General features: G+C 44.1%; 1 protein-coding gene across 1 annotated transcript in view; it reads right to left on the bottom strand.

Moving 5' to 3' along the window:
* Positions 1 to 16,507, bottom strand: part of LOC119161814 (uncharacterized) — a 477,337-nt gene that overhangs the window by 411,243 nt on the left and 49,587 nt on the right. The gene's annotated exons all lie outside the window — the stretch shown is intronic.

Below are 16,507 nucleotides of genomic sequence, written 5' to 3'. Positions count from 1 at the left end.
AATGTTGTAGGCCCTTGTGCTCAGATTCGGGTGCACGTTAAATCACCCCAGGTGGTCGAAATTTCCGGAGCCCTCCACTATGGCATCTCTCATATTTATATGATGGTTTTGGGACGTTAAACCCCACAAATGAATCAATCAGCCATCCAGTGAATTGCGGCCGACGCTAAACTATGGGACATTTTCGCGAGAAACCGTATTCTCGAAACACAACGCCTCACTTCTGCGTGTTTTGGAGTCACTGTGTAGGCAACGACAATCCGGCGGATTTGCTCACGCACGGAGTCGCAAGCTTCTGTGGTGGACCGGTCCTTCGTGGTTGTCACAACATCATTCTCGATGGTCTTCAAAAGATTCGTTCACTACCTCAACATATTGCTACATGCATGTTGACATTTTGTGGGACGATGCGCGTGTGGGCCTGACGAAGAGGACAACGAGTGGTCTCCGCTTGGTGTCTGGTCAACCGGTCACGTCCCTGCTGCTGGTTTGAAATATATTTTATGCCGTTTGGGCTTTGCAATGCTCCAGCCACATTTGAGCGTGTGGTGGACTCGCTATAACAAGGTTTCAAGTGGTCAACATGCCTGTGCTACCTTGATTATGTCCTTGTATATTCACCTACATTTGAGACACATTTTCAGCGTTTGTCAGTGGTTCTCGACATCTTCCACACTGCTGGCCTTCAACTAAACTCGTGGAAATGTAACTTCGGTCGCCAGCAGATTACGGAGTTGGGCCACCTTGTCGACGCATCATGTGTGCAGCCTGACCCAGAAAAAAAATTCGTGCCGTCATGAGCTTTCCTGTACCCCAGTTTCTACCCCAAACCGATGCGAGTGGTCACGGGATTAGAGCCGTCCTAGCCCAACGCCAGCGGGGACACAAAGAGTTATCACCTACGCTAGCCGCCTTCTCACAGCTGCCGAGCGCAACTTATTCAATAACAGAGCGTAAATGTCTTGTTCTTGTTTGGGCAGTCACGAAGTTACGCCCATATGTATATGGCACAAATTATTCGCTGATAACGGAACACGGTGCGCTATGTTGGCTTTCGTCACTGAAGGATCCTACTGGCCGGCTTGGGCGCTGGGCTCTGCGACTGCAAGAATATACCTATACAGTCACGTACAAGTCGCGACGCCTACATCAGGACGCAGACTACCTCGCCCACTACCCGGTCGATGAATTAAGTACCATCCCTGACACCGACACCGATACTTGCGTGTTCTCCTTCTGGAAACTTAACCGCATTGGTGACGAGCAACGCAGTGATGCATCCTTCCATGCTATAATCGAACATTTCCAATCACCATTTTTTGACTAGTCCCATCGCTCATTCGTCCTCCACGATGGTGTCCTATACCGCCAGAACTTCTACCCAGATAGACCAGCCAAACTGCTCGTCATTCCAGAACACCTCCGCTCGGCAGTTCTCCACGAACTCCATCACCTGCCTACTGCCGGTAACCTTGGTGTGTCACGCACTTACGACCGGATTCGCCGACGCTTTTTTTTGACTAGGGCTTTTACGCTCAGTGAGAAGATACGTTGCAGCTTGTGATAAATGTCCGTGACACAAAACATTATCGACGTTTCCCACCGGGCACCTTCAACCACTTGATATTTTCGTCAGAACTTTTTTCCGCGTTGGCTTAGACCTCCTGGGCCCTTTCCCATGTCTTTTTTGGGCAACACGTGGATGGCTGTGGCCACAGATTATGCCACGCACTACGCCATCACAAAAACACTTCCAACATGCTGTGCCACAGATGATGTCGCCGGCTTCCTCCTACATGACGTGATCTTGCCACGTGAAGCTCCACGCCAGCTGCTTACAGACCGTTGCCGCACCTTTTCATCAAAGGTAATAGCCGATATCCTTCAGTCATGTGAAACGAGGCAAAAGCTCACTACGTCGTACAACTCGCAGACAAATGGACTCACGGAGCGTCTGAATCGAACACTTGCAGACATGCTTGCGAAGTATTTTCTTCCAACCACTCTGACTGGGACCTTCCTTTGCCATACATGACATTTGCATATAATTCTACTCGACATGACACTGCCGCTTAATTTTCATTTTTTCTGCTGTTTGGTGGAGAGGTCTTGCTGGCCACGGCGGGCACTGGGAAGCCGGTGTGTCGGGTGGGACCGGCGACGGGCTTGGTCCGACCCTTTCGGAAGCTGACCCACCCCGCTTCAGGGCCATTCTCTCCTCCTTTAACGAGATCACTAGCCACTACCAGATGAGCAACAGGGCTTTCCCATTGCCACATCGGAATCTCACGAGGCCACGGGTCGTGACTCTCAGGCTTCTGCAGACAAAGTCGTATTCCACACTCTCCGTCTTCAGTAGGTACACAGAGGTCTCCCCTCTTTGTCCCGACTGTGGGGCGGTTGGCGACTTTAGGCACATGCTCTGGGCGTGCCCCTCTTTGCAGCACCATACAATCCACGGCTTGACTGAGGAAGCCTTCTCTGCTTTCCTCACGAGCCACGACTTATTTGACCAACTCCGGGCTGTCCAGAAGGCCCATGATGTGGCGGTGAGGCTTGGCTTCCCTGTCCCAACGTGGGAGCGGCCCACAGATTCTTCCGGACCCGAATAAAGTCAACTATCTATCTATCTATTCGGCAGAGAACCTACATCACCCCTAGATACAGTAATTTTGTCTACTGCGACACCAGACAGCGAATATGCCCTTGACGCAATCACTCGGGCTGCCTACGCACGCAAAACCCCCGCACTCAATTTCTGGCCTCTCAAAAGAACCAGCGGAGTTTGTACGTTCAACGGCTCCGTGCCGTGAACTTCTATCCTGGTTCATTAGTCCTTCTGTGGTCCCTAACCTCTCAAGTCGGCTTGTCAAAAAAACTTCATTCCCGCTATAAACGTCCATATTGATACCTTCGTGAGGTTACTCCTGTGACCTACGAAATAACCTCTGCTGCCTCATTGCCTTCAACTGTCCCACATACCGCCTTTATTGTACATGTGGCATGCTTGAAGCCTTAACAATCTCCCGCTGACGTTGACATTTAGATGCGCCGAGATGGTGCTTCTGCCGCCGGCGATTATACTGCATGCATTTTGACATATTTTGGGACGATGCGCGTGTGCGCCTGATGAAGAGAATGAAGAGTGGTCTGCACTCGGTGTCCGGTCAACCGATCGCGCCACTGTTGTTGGTTTGAGTTATATTTCATCCACAGCGTCGTCGATACGGTGTCTCTTCTCTTCCGTAACATAATGATGCTACTCTGAGCGAGACCATTACAGTGACAGCATCCTGCTCCACCACCGTGGTGATGCCCTCTACGCGCACCTGTGAGCCTATGCTTGATGTTTCTAAGTATGAACGTCTTTCGCCATTACTCAAATTAGATCATAATACTCTTGGATCATAATATTCCACCGCAACGCCTCATCGAAGGAACCATCTTTAACAGGACCACTGACGGCTTCAGAGTTGAGCGAGGCAGAACCGTTTTAGTTGAAATGAGTCCAATACACCGCATTTTCAAGCGAAATTATGACCTTAGAAAAAAGATTACGCGTTCCAAAGTCATCCATTGAACTGACTTTACAACCGTTTCTCAACCAGCACCAACTACTTGATGTAGGGGGCAAGCTCCAGACGGTGGACGATACAGAAGATCTGAAGCATCCGCTCTTGCTTCCTGCAGACTACCAATTCACCTATCTCTTGGTTGACGCAGCGCACAGATGACTGCTACACGAGGGAATTCAGATCATCCTCGTAGACCTTCGAAAGCGTTTTTGCATAATCAAAGGGCGCCGTACAGTGAAAAGCGTTTTAAAGCGTGCTTACCCTGCCGGCGTTGCTGCCTACTTCTAGAAACTGCCCCGCCACCAACCCTGACAATGGAACGAATTAGTCAAGCAACACCATTTCATGTGGTAGGAATTGATTTCTGTAGGCCACTGTATTGCCATGCTGAATTAGCCTCGTCAAGAAAGGTGTACATCGTTGTCTTTTTTTGGGCCTTCACCAGGGCAGTTCACCTGGAAATGACAACCGACTTGACCACGCTAGCAATTATACTCACTTTCAATCGCTTCGCCACAAGACGCGGAATACCTGCGATGGCATACTCGGGCAATGTGAAGGCCTTTCATTGCAGTGCCAAGCACCTATGCTCGCTCTTTTAGGACGACGTTCAAGACTATGCCAGTGCTCACAGAATTCATTGTCGCTTCATAGTCGAATGTGTGCTGTGGTGGGGTGGCTTTTGGGAACGCGTTATTTGCACTATTAAAGAAGCATTCAAGCGTTGCCTCGGACGCAGCATCTTGTGTTTCAACGAACTGCTCATCGTGCTAGCAGCAGTTGAAGCAGCTGTTAACTGCCGACCACTCACCAACTTAGAGGATGACGTCACATTAACCGACCGTAGCCCTGACACAAACCCACTTCTTAGTTGGCAAGCGTCTCGTCTTCGACGGCAAGCGCGGTACCACGAACAGCTACTTTGGAACATGTGGAAGCGGTGGAAAAAAGAGTATCTTCTGTTCCTGTACGCTGCTCAACACAGCAAGCCGAAATCATCTAAAGTAAAGCCCAATAATCTCGTCTTGTTAGAAGATTCAAATAATCCGCCTCTAACATGGAAGATGAGTGATGTCGTTAAAGTATTCCCGGGTAAAGACGGTACTGCGCGTTTTTTTCTGATATGACTGTCGGACGGTCCGCACGTTCGACGGCTTGTGCAGTGACTTTACCCCCTGGAAGTCCACTGAAGCAACGCGGCCTCAGTGGGATAAAAACTGAATAGGATGGTGTGATGCGTGCTTAGGATAGAGCCGCCAGAAGAGAAGAAGGAAGGATTGGCGTTTCATCGATAAACAGTTACCGACCACACGTCAGTCTCTCTCCTCTATACCGACCAATAATTTACTGTACGAAAGCTGCTTACTAATGTTTTTGAATGAGTGCCTCCCGAAAAAGAGAGGCTTTCTTTTCCCTCTTGCGCGATTACTTTTTGTGTCACAGCATATGTGCTTCAGCAATACATAGTAAACCGAAGATACACAAGCCCAGCACACCCCTAAGTCTGATTGCTGACTACGCGATCACCACTGCAGAAGTTATCAAACTCTTTGCATTAGGTGGTACGATCTTTCGTCGGGCACACTTCATCTGATGTTAAAGACTCGGCAATATTCATCAAAATGCCCGAAAAAAATTTTGGTTCATCAGCTCTTGTGAAAAGAACAAACACGCTTCTCGTGGCCACACTCCCGTCCTACCACCTTCAAATCATTTGCTCTCTCTCTCGATGATGAAGGAAGTAATAGTTTGAACTTGGTCATCTTTCAAGGTTATCTGAAGACAAAACATGCTCAGATAAAAAAACAGGGTGCGGTTTCTTCATTAGGAGGCCCCAATTTCGAATGAGAATTTGCTTTGCAAGGCAAGTTCCTGGCCTGAACTTAGGCACTCTCCTTCAAGCTATGCTATGAGTTGTGTCATATTTGAATGAAATATCTTGCACATTCCTGCAAGGTTTATTTTGTCAAGAAGTCTTGTTGACAGGTATAGTATACATGCTTAAAATCACTGCTCAAGAATACAGAGTGTCTTCATTAGATCTAAAAAAAAGGTCAGAGACTGGACGAGTTTGTTGAGGAGGAGGAGAAAGAAACCTTTATTAAGTGGCCGCTGATTGAATGTGAAAGGCTTCTTTATTCTAGCAACCCTCTGTCCTGCACTCACTGCCGGGTCCGTGCGACGAATTGGCGCTGGTTGAGGAAGTATAGAACAAAAAACTTGTGTAAGATTGCACGAATGCCCGTATATGAATCGTAACTGTTAGCTCTATGGACAGAAAGGGTAATGCAGCAGCAATTCGAAGTGTAAAAGAAATAAAGCACAGTTGGTAAACAGCTATCTTTGAACATTCGATATTCTAGCTATTTCTTGTGGCATTCTTGTGAAGTAAATGAGGACAGATGTTTGTGAGAAATTTTTGAAATTAACTTAAAAATATCTTAATTACAAAAAGGGTAAGAATTTCTATGACCATGCAAATGCTCATATGTCACTATTTACAAAGCTATGAAGGCCTAGTAACAACGCAGCCTTGTTAAAAGGCTGTGTTGTCTGTTGTGTCACTTTTTTACAAAATATCTTGCATGTCGCTGCATATTTATTTCTGTTTAAGAATCAACAGTGCGTACACCTAGACACCTAATGTTTACGACATCGAAATCTTCTTGATTAATCTTTGCCTAAATGCTATAAGTACTAACTACTCTCTTGCATTTCTGAATGAAGGTCACCTACACTTTGGAGCTAAAGTAGCCGCACTTGCAAACAAGTCAGGCTGCCATGAAAAAATTGACATCAGTGGAAACAAGCTGACTACTGCGGAGAACAGCTGTGCAATGTTTGCTCTTGTACAAAACGTTGTACTGTTACTTGACAGGGTACCAAAAGGGCTGTTTTCTGTTCTTCTGAGTAATACCTGGTCATTGTAAGCAAAAAATGTAATTTTTTAAAAGCTCTTCACTGGCTGATATCTTTGTTTATCAAGAATATCAGTAGGCTGAAAACAGTGACATACGTAGTCACAAAACGATACTTAGGTCCACGTGTTGAATAGACTTAGAGATATTGGCAGCTGATCTTGGAATTCAGACACTTTTCATGCCCGTATTGATTGATGGGCAGTGAATTGAAATGACCCGCATCGTTGTCAACTTCTTGATATCTTACTTTGTCTATGCATTTTATAAGCGCCAGATAAGTTGATTTCTGCATTTTATTGGGTGACGCTGTTTTACGAAGCAGTAATCTTTATAATCTATTTCGATAGCTGAGGGCTAGCACGTCAGTATTTATTCCATTCAGCTATGGTATGTACAACTGTACAAATGAACTACGGAATCACGTCACACAACACATGTTTATTCAAATGCTTTTAAATGCAATGTCCACATTTGTACAGGCTTCCTGAGTGGACACCTATAATGGTCATTTACCGTCATTGCGCTGCGCCTTATTGATTACTGCAGACGATTGATTAGCTCGAAACACTGTCTTTTTAATTGATAGTTTGAAGTGCTGCTCGCAGCGCTAACGCTGAGATTAGTATTTTTGGCTAGAAATGTATACAACCAAAGACAAACTGAGCAAGCATTTCAAGCATAAAAACTGTTTAATGCAAGAATTAAAGCTCACTGACTGCATAATATATTGAATTTAACTTATTGCAATGTAATATGTAGTGTCTTGGATGGATGTTGCGAAAAGTGGTGCATTTTCAACAGTCTATCGCGATTACGCCTGAAGAGAACGCGCATTAGCCGGTGCAGGAAATGGTCTAGAATTAAAAGTCACAACATATATGAATTTTTTGTCATCTGTAGCTCCAATGCTCTGACCGCACATGAAAAGTCTCAAGATAGACATTTTTTTACGCTAGACTTGTTAAACCAAATGTTGTTAATGACGAATTTTCTACCTGGCAGTTCTTCAGTCTGGATAGCGTTCTAGCAACTGTGAGCCAGAAATATACCTAATCTGTATGAGTGTTGAAAGCTACGACAACCACAGAATAAATATGAGGTGTTGCGTAATTGCGCTTTCGTGTTTTTGTACATATGCGACAGATTGATCAAGCGCACCAATTTTTTTGGCTCAGAAAATAGCACCATTTTGAAATCACAACTGATACCTGCAGGTAAAACGGTTATGGTATAGGCGCGTCATTAAAATACAGAGAAAACAATACCTTACTGTAGTTCATGAAAAAAAAATATTTCACGGGTTTCGCAACATAAGAACGGGAAAGACGGGGGAAAATTGGCACCGTAAATGCACGTTTCACTGCAAATGTCGTCAAATGATGATAGTCGTGAGTGTGCACAGAGCGAAAAAAAAACGTTTCTTTGTTGTTCTGCGCGGGAAAATCAGTGAATTGTAATGTGGAGGCGCTGCGTTAGAGTCTCAATCAGCGCAGCGAAGGCGAACGAGCGCATTGAGGCACGTTAGACACAAGCGCTATCTGGCAGTTATCTTCGGAAACCAAGGAAGGCGTGCGCGCCAGTCTCGGAGGCGATAAGGTGTAGAACGCAAAGCAACGGGCAGGTGCCACCACCCTATCGTCTTTGCAAAGCGTTGGAAACAGTTGCCTTTTTGAGTATCGCGTTGCATTGTCAGCGCAGTGTGATAATAGCTACGGTCTTTAGAACTACTTATGTATGCCTCCTCTAGTATAAAGACACACATAGAAAATTTTGACGTGTAGTTATTATGGTGCTTCAGGTATGCGCAATTATTGCTTTTCAATTGGCAATCGCGCAGGTATCAACGCTGAAACTTGAGAAATATTGCTGGGCACTGCGGATGGGGTTGCCCGTTTGAAGTATAAAAGGGCTGTTTTGGGGTATAGTTACGGCGGATAAACAGACAAATGTTCAGACAGACAGAGAGACGGACCAAAGTTTTTACGTCGAAGTACCCCAAGAAAGACTATCGTCTTTACAACACAAAAGAGCATTGCTAATGCCTGTGCCATAGAAATAAGTAAAACGTGAAAATGTAACGTGTGTGCATAAAGATTGGTGAGCATTTATTGTGTAATGTTTTCCTGCAAGAGCAAAGGAATGAATGCTACAGACACAAATCATAAGATTACAAGATAAGCACAAGCAGCTCAAAACTTGCAGCTCACTCCTCAAGGAGAAGGTCCCACATAATGAGCATATACAGGACGAGCACGAGCTAACGAATGCCGCCGAAAGACACCTAAAGCACGCTTCTCAGTATAAAGAAAGACGCACAAAACTAGCGCAACAGTATACACAAAATGAGTGCGATCTTACATTAATATGTGGTTTTCAATGTCGCAAGACCACAATATTATTGTGATAGACGCGGCAGTTGAGAACTTCATAAATTTCAAATACCTGAGTTTCTTTCACCTGCAACTAAATGAAAGTAAACGGGTGAGCGCGAAATAAGAATTGCCTTAGTTCCAACCACGAGATCAGCACACGTGAATCACAACGTGCCGAGCGGCGACATTCATAGCGCACCCTCGCACCCGTCACGCCATAGTGCTAATCATATCGAGAAGACGTTCAAGGCACCGACCTTTGAGTACCGCCGACAGTAAATGGTTTGTATGAATAGCTCGCTGTTAGTACAACGACAAACATACGATGTGTGGTTGAATTGTTTCGATCTGCACGCTGCGGAATGAGAGGCCGTAGGTTCCATGCCGGCCGCCGGCACTTTTTCTTGCATACTTTTATTTGCCTTGTGTTAGTATATATATTTTTGAACGTCATATTCGTAACAGAAACATGTGAGTGAAAGTGTGTGACCACGGCATAAAATACTTTCGCGTTAAAAATTCGTCGTAGTGTCGCGGGGGCAACAAAATGAAGAAGACTGTTTTAACTATACTGTTAGAGACTATTCCCTTGTAATTTATTTCACAACTGCTCTCTAGACCCCCCCCCCCCATAATAAACGATTCGACGAGGGAAAGCGCAATCTTGAGGTTTTACATGCAGCCCGCGCCCCAAACAAGCAGGCCACTGCAGAGCCTATACGGGACGACCAGAGACCGACGCCTGAATTCAAGTGTGCGCAACGAGGCCATATTCTGAAATGTGCTATTTACAGAAACTGCTCTGTTTTTGTTGCGGAGGAGGATTCACGCGACCACGTGAACTCTTGTTAGCATTCGTTACCTTCAGGTTGCATTCATTACCTTCAGGTTGAACTGAGGCGAAATAAAGGTTTTCGCCTGAGTTCGCGTACGGGCTGTTTCCACACTTAGGGGAAATCTTGGAGGGCGTGGCAGCGGGATGCGGCGAGCGCTGCAACCACGCGCCGTCAGCTGCCCACGCGTGCGCTGATGATTCAGGAGGGTAGTTTCAAACAGCATCATCTGCAATGGTGGCTCTTGCTTTCTGCATTGCTGGCGAGCGCGCGGATATCATCGTTTTGGCAGAAACTGAGTCAATAGTCTGCACTAAACGTTGTGCGACGTCTTTATGTGTCGGCGCACCTTATGAGTGCGTGCTTCTATGTCCTTTCTATGCACTTCTTCATAAAAATTTTCACCTTTCAGCCTTTAATTGTGAGAATTGTGTGCTACAAGCAGAATTTGAAAGCATACCTTGTTCTCTCGAAACGTCGTGGTGCTGGATGAGTTCATAAATATTTTTTCACTGTGTCTGCACCGCCGTACGCTGGGACGAGGAACATACGACAATTATCACGCAATGTGCGTTCTCTTTAATCGTTATACGGGGCATGGTAAGCCAGACAAGCAACACAATAGTTCTCGGTTCAGACAGGAAAAAAGCAAAAAAAAAACGAATGGCAGACGAGCTCAATCTTCAGCTCAATCTGGATCTTGTGATGCCACGCCTCCATCGTCAACAAATAGGACCTGCTGCCGTGAACACATCGTTGATACCATGCATTTCCTGCCGTCTAGAATGAGTGCTATCTTTGAGACCACTGGGGTCATGAACTTGCAAGCGTCACGAATGCATTTAGGCGCCGGGAGCGAGTACTTTTTGCTGTGAAGAATTATCGTCAAGAATAAGCACGGTTTCGCGATTTTCATAACCCAAATCATTTCTGAAATCATTTCCATTCATACTGATGTGTTAAAATTGCTCAGATTCTCGGCAGTTTCCACCGAATGCTTTACCTTATTTAGTCATTTCCGACGCAGGTGGAAATCTTGTACGCCCATGTGCTCAAATTTGGATGCACGTTAAAGAACCTCGGGTGATCCAATCTTCCAGAGCCCTTCACTACGGCATCTCTCATAATCATATGGTGGTTTTGGAACGTTAAACCGGACATATCGATCAATCATATTTAATTTAGAGTCAAATAATAAATGAATAATGAAGGTGCATGCTCATCATTGTGTCTTCCTCATTCAAGCTTTCTCACCCAAGACATTCGTCAACACACACAGTACAACGATCTTTCGATAAAGCAATCAAGGTATATGCGGCCGTAAAATTCAGTTTTTAGTGCCCCATTATCACGAATGAAGGCTGAGAGGTTGGTGTTGCATAACGTTTAGTCCAGCGAATTGTTCAAAGTTGATACGGGAACATCTTAAAAAGCGCGCAGCAACACGTTACACGAAGAAAGAATGCATGCGCAAGTTCATCGTTCCGTGTTTCTTTGTGTCCCATCTAGCGGTGCAGACTTTTCCGAAAATGATTACTGCAGAGTATTGGCCCAGCTTCCACGTTAACAATGATATCCGTGCGCCGGCCGGCAAACCTGCACGCACGCTGCCTAGCAGGCGACGCTATTCATTCCACTCCCTTGAAGCGTCTGCGCACGTGCGAGCTGCTGCCGGCGGGCGATTGCAGAGCTAGTCGCAGCGCGATGCCAGGTGCTCCAAGATTTCCGCTAAGTATGAAAGAGCTTGTACATGTGAATGCTCGAAAACTCTGTAGGCAGCGACGCGGGCAATTTTTTGGATGAGATGATGACTGGAACTCGAGAGCCTATCTATCGGCCGGAGACCAGCCAAGCAAGCCGAAAGATATGTCACTGTTTTCAGCGTTTTCTATTCATTATTTCGTGCATTGTGTACAGTCGAGTTCTGCTAGTTGAATAAACACTCAATGATTGCTCCCTGAAATCCACGCGTGTTGCCTTTTAAACGTTGGCCTGTGCGTAGTTGCTCTCACATCACTTCTTCTCACTGGTCTTCTGGAGCGCTTAACTTTGGACAATTCTGAAGTTTGCTACAAAAAAGAAGAGGTGTACGGTAGCGAAAAACAACTGGAAGATGGTAGACCAAAACTGAGGTAAACCGTGAGGAATGTTGCGCGTTTAAAAGACCCCTGAAAGCGAAAGTGCTGTATGCCACATTTTACAGCAATTTGTAGCTTTGTATGTTGCAATGCTGAAATAAATAGTGAAGGCTCTAACGAATATTATCATTAGTACTAGTGTCGTCGATTCAGAAAAACTTTGCGTCAATTTGAAAGGCCCGCTCTCAAGTATCATAACAAACTAGCGCTCCACAGCGCCAGCGACTATGTGCGCTCAAGCTTCGGCGAGGCTGAACGCGTTGTTTTCAAATAGCGAGATCCTCGGGAGAGGAAGAATGAAGCAATGGGCGTACTTTGACCGTGTCTGCGTCAAAAACAACAAAAACCTTAACATTCCTGGCGTAAGCAGTGTAAATCATGTTAAGAATAGAGCAAGAGGACTGACGTGACGAACAAATTCGCAACATTCAGAGAAGGTCGCGCCACCATGCAGAAGGCATCGTAAATATCGTTTGGGGTATTACCCAAGTAGAATATACCATAGAGTTTCTCAATATACACCAGAGGGAACTCTGGCCCTAGTGTCTATGGGAGCTGCAACACACGGCACTTCAGCGAGCATGGAAATGATGGGTAGTACACACATTTGCCTAATTTTCGTACTTCTGGCCTGCTTCTGGCTCCGTGTGTGTTCGTGTGGCTTCAAGCTGTTTTTTCACAAAAAACATAAATTAGCAAATGTTCACCGTTCGCGCTTCACAACCTTATTTTATAGGGTTCCCATTTTTAATAAAGTCACTAAGTTTAAAAGTATTCCTTCTTTTATTTAAAACAAAACCGTAACCAGCAATAAACGAAGCCGCGAGTACGAATCGCCACCCGCAAGTATGAAGACTAGGCAAATGTTTGACAACACATTGGTGAGAGGCACATCGCGTTGTATAAAAAGATATGACCCCACGCTGTTGTGCAAGGTGCCTGCATATAACACTGTTCTCGACAATGTGTTTTATTATCTGTGTTCTTGCCTGCGCGTACGGTCTTTTCATCACTAACTAAACCACCTTCCAATTATGCTAAGCACGTGCATCCTGGGAAAACACCATTTACATGATCATGGTGAAAAAAAAAACCTAATTTACATTTCATAAGAGGTAAAAAGGTAGCAGTGACAAACACTTTGAGTAACAGTTAGCGAGAAATGAAAACGCGAGTCTAGCATTTTAGCAAGTCAACGTTCTTTTAAAAGTTGTCACATATGACAAGTGCAGATAACCAGCTACCCTTGACCTTGATCGCCCACTCTTGATCTGCTCACACACGAGATATACTGTGCCTGTTGGTGTTTTCAAAAGCACTCCTTTGTAAAAAAAAAAAGAAATTATGCACCAGTGGACAGCACTCGCAATGCATTGCACATATGGAACACTATAATACTAGAAAGCTGAGAAGTGCTGGAAGACGTGGCAACAACGTTAGAAAAATAGGCAGTGAGTAATCATTGCAGTGAAATTTGTATTATGAAATTTTCTTCGATAGTTGTTCCTAAAGTAAGAACCATTTCCTAATATTTCAATATTTGAACATCAGACTGAAAATTTACATGCACAACCCAATTTATGACTTCTCTGAGAAAGTAGTGAAGTGATTGTTCTGAGTCAGTAGTCATCTGCTTGACGGAAAACGCAGATAACACTGTTGGCGAACATTGCTGCTCCCGCCTATTGTGAGGTGCACACCGTAATTCCATTTTTGCAGGCAAAAGATTCACTGGCTTTACCAATTTACGAAGAGTTGTGCCTACTTCGTAGACAAACTGTGAGGAGTAACACAAAAGTCAGAACCCTGTGTTGTGACTTCCAAAATACCTGTACAAATGTGTACGGAAAAGAGTGGAGTGTCACGCCAAGCATCCAGACAACCAAAACTGTTCAAGTTGACTGAATATTGCAATAGATTGACGACTAACGGTTAGTGGTCTGCAAGACAAACTTTCCTTTGTTAACCTCGCTACAGTTTGCACAATCGTAGCTTATATGCCACGGTAACACACAGCTTGTTCAAGCTAGATTTAAAAAACACTTACCGACCAACTCAAACGTCAAAGGACGTCAAGTGGACAAGCGTTTTTGAACTGCTACCGATAAAACAGGGATGGTTTGTTTTCGCACACTGCCACACAGGTGGCGGCGCTGATAGTGTACGCAATGACAGAAACAACTTTGTGGTGCCACCCCTTCTTTTTACAGAAACAAAAAAAATCAAGCAATTAGCTTACTCCAGTTAAAGAATATGGCTATCGTTTTGCAAGTCAAAAAGGGCATGTTTTGTGCTGATTTAAAAAATGTGGGCCACAGTTACAGCTGACGTATACTGTTAAACACTCACCACAGTAAAAAGTACAATAAACACTGATGATGTCACAAATTCTCATCCAGAATTGTCCTCCTACATTAAAACGCGCATCAATGCACCACAGTCAGCAATAATGGGAGGATCAAATATTTTGGTTGAGAACACTGATTGCTCACCCTATTGTCCTGAGCGAGCACCATGCAACTATTGCGTCTTCTTTAACTTAAAACAGTGGTTCAGGACAAGATTTTGAGACAGTGAGAAATGCAAGATCACCGTTCACAACAGGTTGATTTACCAGGTTGGAATCTTTTATGCAGATTGGCTAAAGAAACTACTGCAATGGTATGAAAAGTGCTAAAAAGTTAGCAGTGAACCTGTTGAAAAGTGGAGTAAGTTTTCGCTGAATTAAGTCCACCAATAAAAACGCTTCCTAATGAATGTAGACTTTTTTTTAACCAAATGGCTCTTACTTTTTTAATGACCTTCAAATATGTTATGCTTTGCATGAACCGATGAATAAATGAGTTTTTTTGTGCCAATAGTGCATAGCCATCACAGACACTGCTCAAACGATGGGAACGGCAGAAGCTGACTTCACATTTTCATTCTACACCACTTCCTAACTGTCTGCCTCACTCTTAACGTGGGTATCATACAAAACTAGTCCTGTTGGCTACATAGTTCATAGGAGAAAGGAAATAGCTGTTAGCACACATTCAAGTCATCAACTTGTACAAACACTGGTCAAATTTGGTTATGCCCACAGAGTGCACTCAGACATTGTTACGTTAAAAATAAACGCACCTCTAAAAATTTGTTGTGATGTGTCAGGTCTTTTACATAGAACATATGTTATTACAGGAAAATGCCGTTATTTCAACTTGGTTATTTAAAGCATGCAGCCCTAAGTGTTTCTATGGGGGAAATCTCTTGATAATTTGAACACATTGGTATCCACGACGGCTATTTTAAACTGGAAGACCCTCGTTTTGGTTGGTGCTCGAAGTCTATTTAGAGTGTTCACAATATTTTGCAAAATGAAACCAAACTAAATTTACTAGAAGGGGAAAACAACACAACAGCAGCATTTCGGAACAGATAGGATTTCGGATGCTGAACTGGCGCCCTTGGTCAAGCTACATTGAATGGTGAAGGTCACAGTGGAAGAAAGCAAGTGAACGCAAATTGCTGATTACTTTTTTATTTTGATTGCGTTGACTCTGTAATGTGAACAAACATGTTTTGAAGCTTAAATATTGGCATACGTTTCAACATTATTGCTCACTGCTTGCGTGCAAGTCGGTGCTTATGTTTGGCGTATCATCATCATCAGCTTGATTACACTGACTGCAGGGCAAAGCCCTCTCTCATGATTCATCAATAAACTTGTCCTGCGCTTTCTGCTGCCAGGTTATACCTGCGAACTTTTTAATCTAATCAGCCTACCTGGCCTTGTTTCCCATTTGTGCATTACTCCAATTCGTGGATTTCTCTCATTCGTGTTTCTGCGGGAATCCAGTCAGTTACCCTCCATGACCAGTGGTTATCCGGCCTACACAGTAAATTTTTTTACACCCTTAAGGGTGTAAACTGGCTTGTCGCCAAAGGAACACCCTATGGGTGTTTTCAGATACACCCTACTTAGAAGGGTGTTGAACACCCTAACATTTTGCTGAACACCCTTCGTGTAGGGTGTTCAGCTAACACCCTTTAAGAGGGTGTTGAAAGGGTGTGCGACCTTCGAGTAACGCGTTATTCAAAGGTCGCAGGTTCGGTTCCTGTCCATGGCAAGTTATCTTTTCACCCACATTTCTTCACATTTAAATTACAGTTCGGTCTAATAACTTCCCCTATACTTTCCTTGGCAATATTGTCTGTTTGATCTCATTATATATATATATATATATATATTAACGAGATCTAACAGACAGTAATGCCAAGGAATGTACAGGGGAAGTTATTAGAACCTATAGAATGTAAATAAGAAGAATAAAGAAAAGTGGATGAAAAAATGTGTGTGTGTGTGTGTGTGTGTATAAGCAAGCTTACTGAAATGCAATGATATTTCTCAAAGCCTTCTTTGTAAAGCCGACTATAGAAATTTAGACTGCCTTCTATAGTTATACAATTTAATACAAATATTTAGTGTTAAATAGCATAAACATCTGGGGTATATCAATTGGTGGCTCAGTGAGTCGATACAGCAAAGGTGCTTGGTATGCATACGTTTGTGTAGACACACAAACACATTATATTCAAAAAACATTATTACCCGTAACAGTGCACACTTCCCATGCAGGATGCAGACATATACATATTTCAGCAACTTAATTTGCAGTTACACTTGGT

This window comes from Rhipicephalus microplus, chromosome X (assembly GCF_043290135.1).
Source record: "Rhipicephalus microplus isolate Deutch F79 chromosome X, USDA_Rmic, whole genome shotgun sequence".
NCBI classification, from domain to species: domain Eukaryota; kingdom Metazoa; phylum Arthropoda; class Arachnida; order Ixodida; family Ixodidae; genus Rhipicephalus; species Rhipicephalus microplus.
This window is presented reverse-complemented; position numbering and strand designations above follow the sequence as displayed.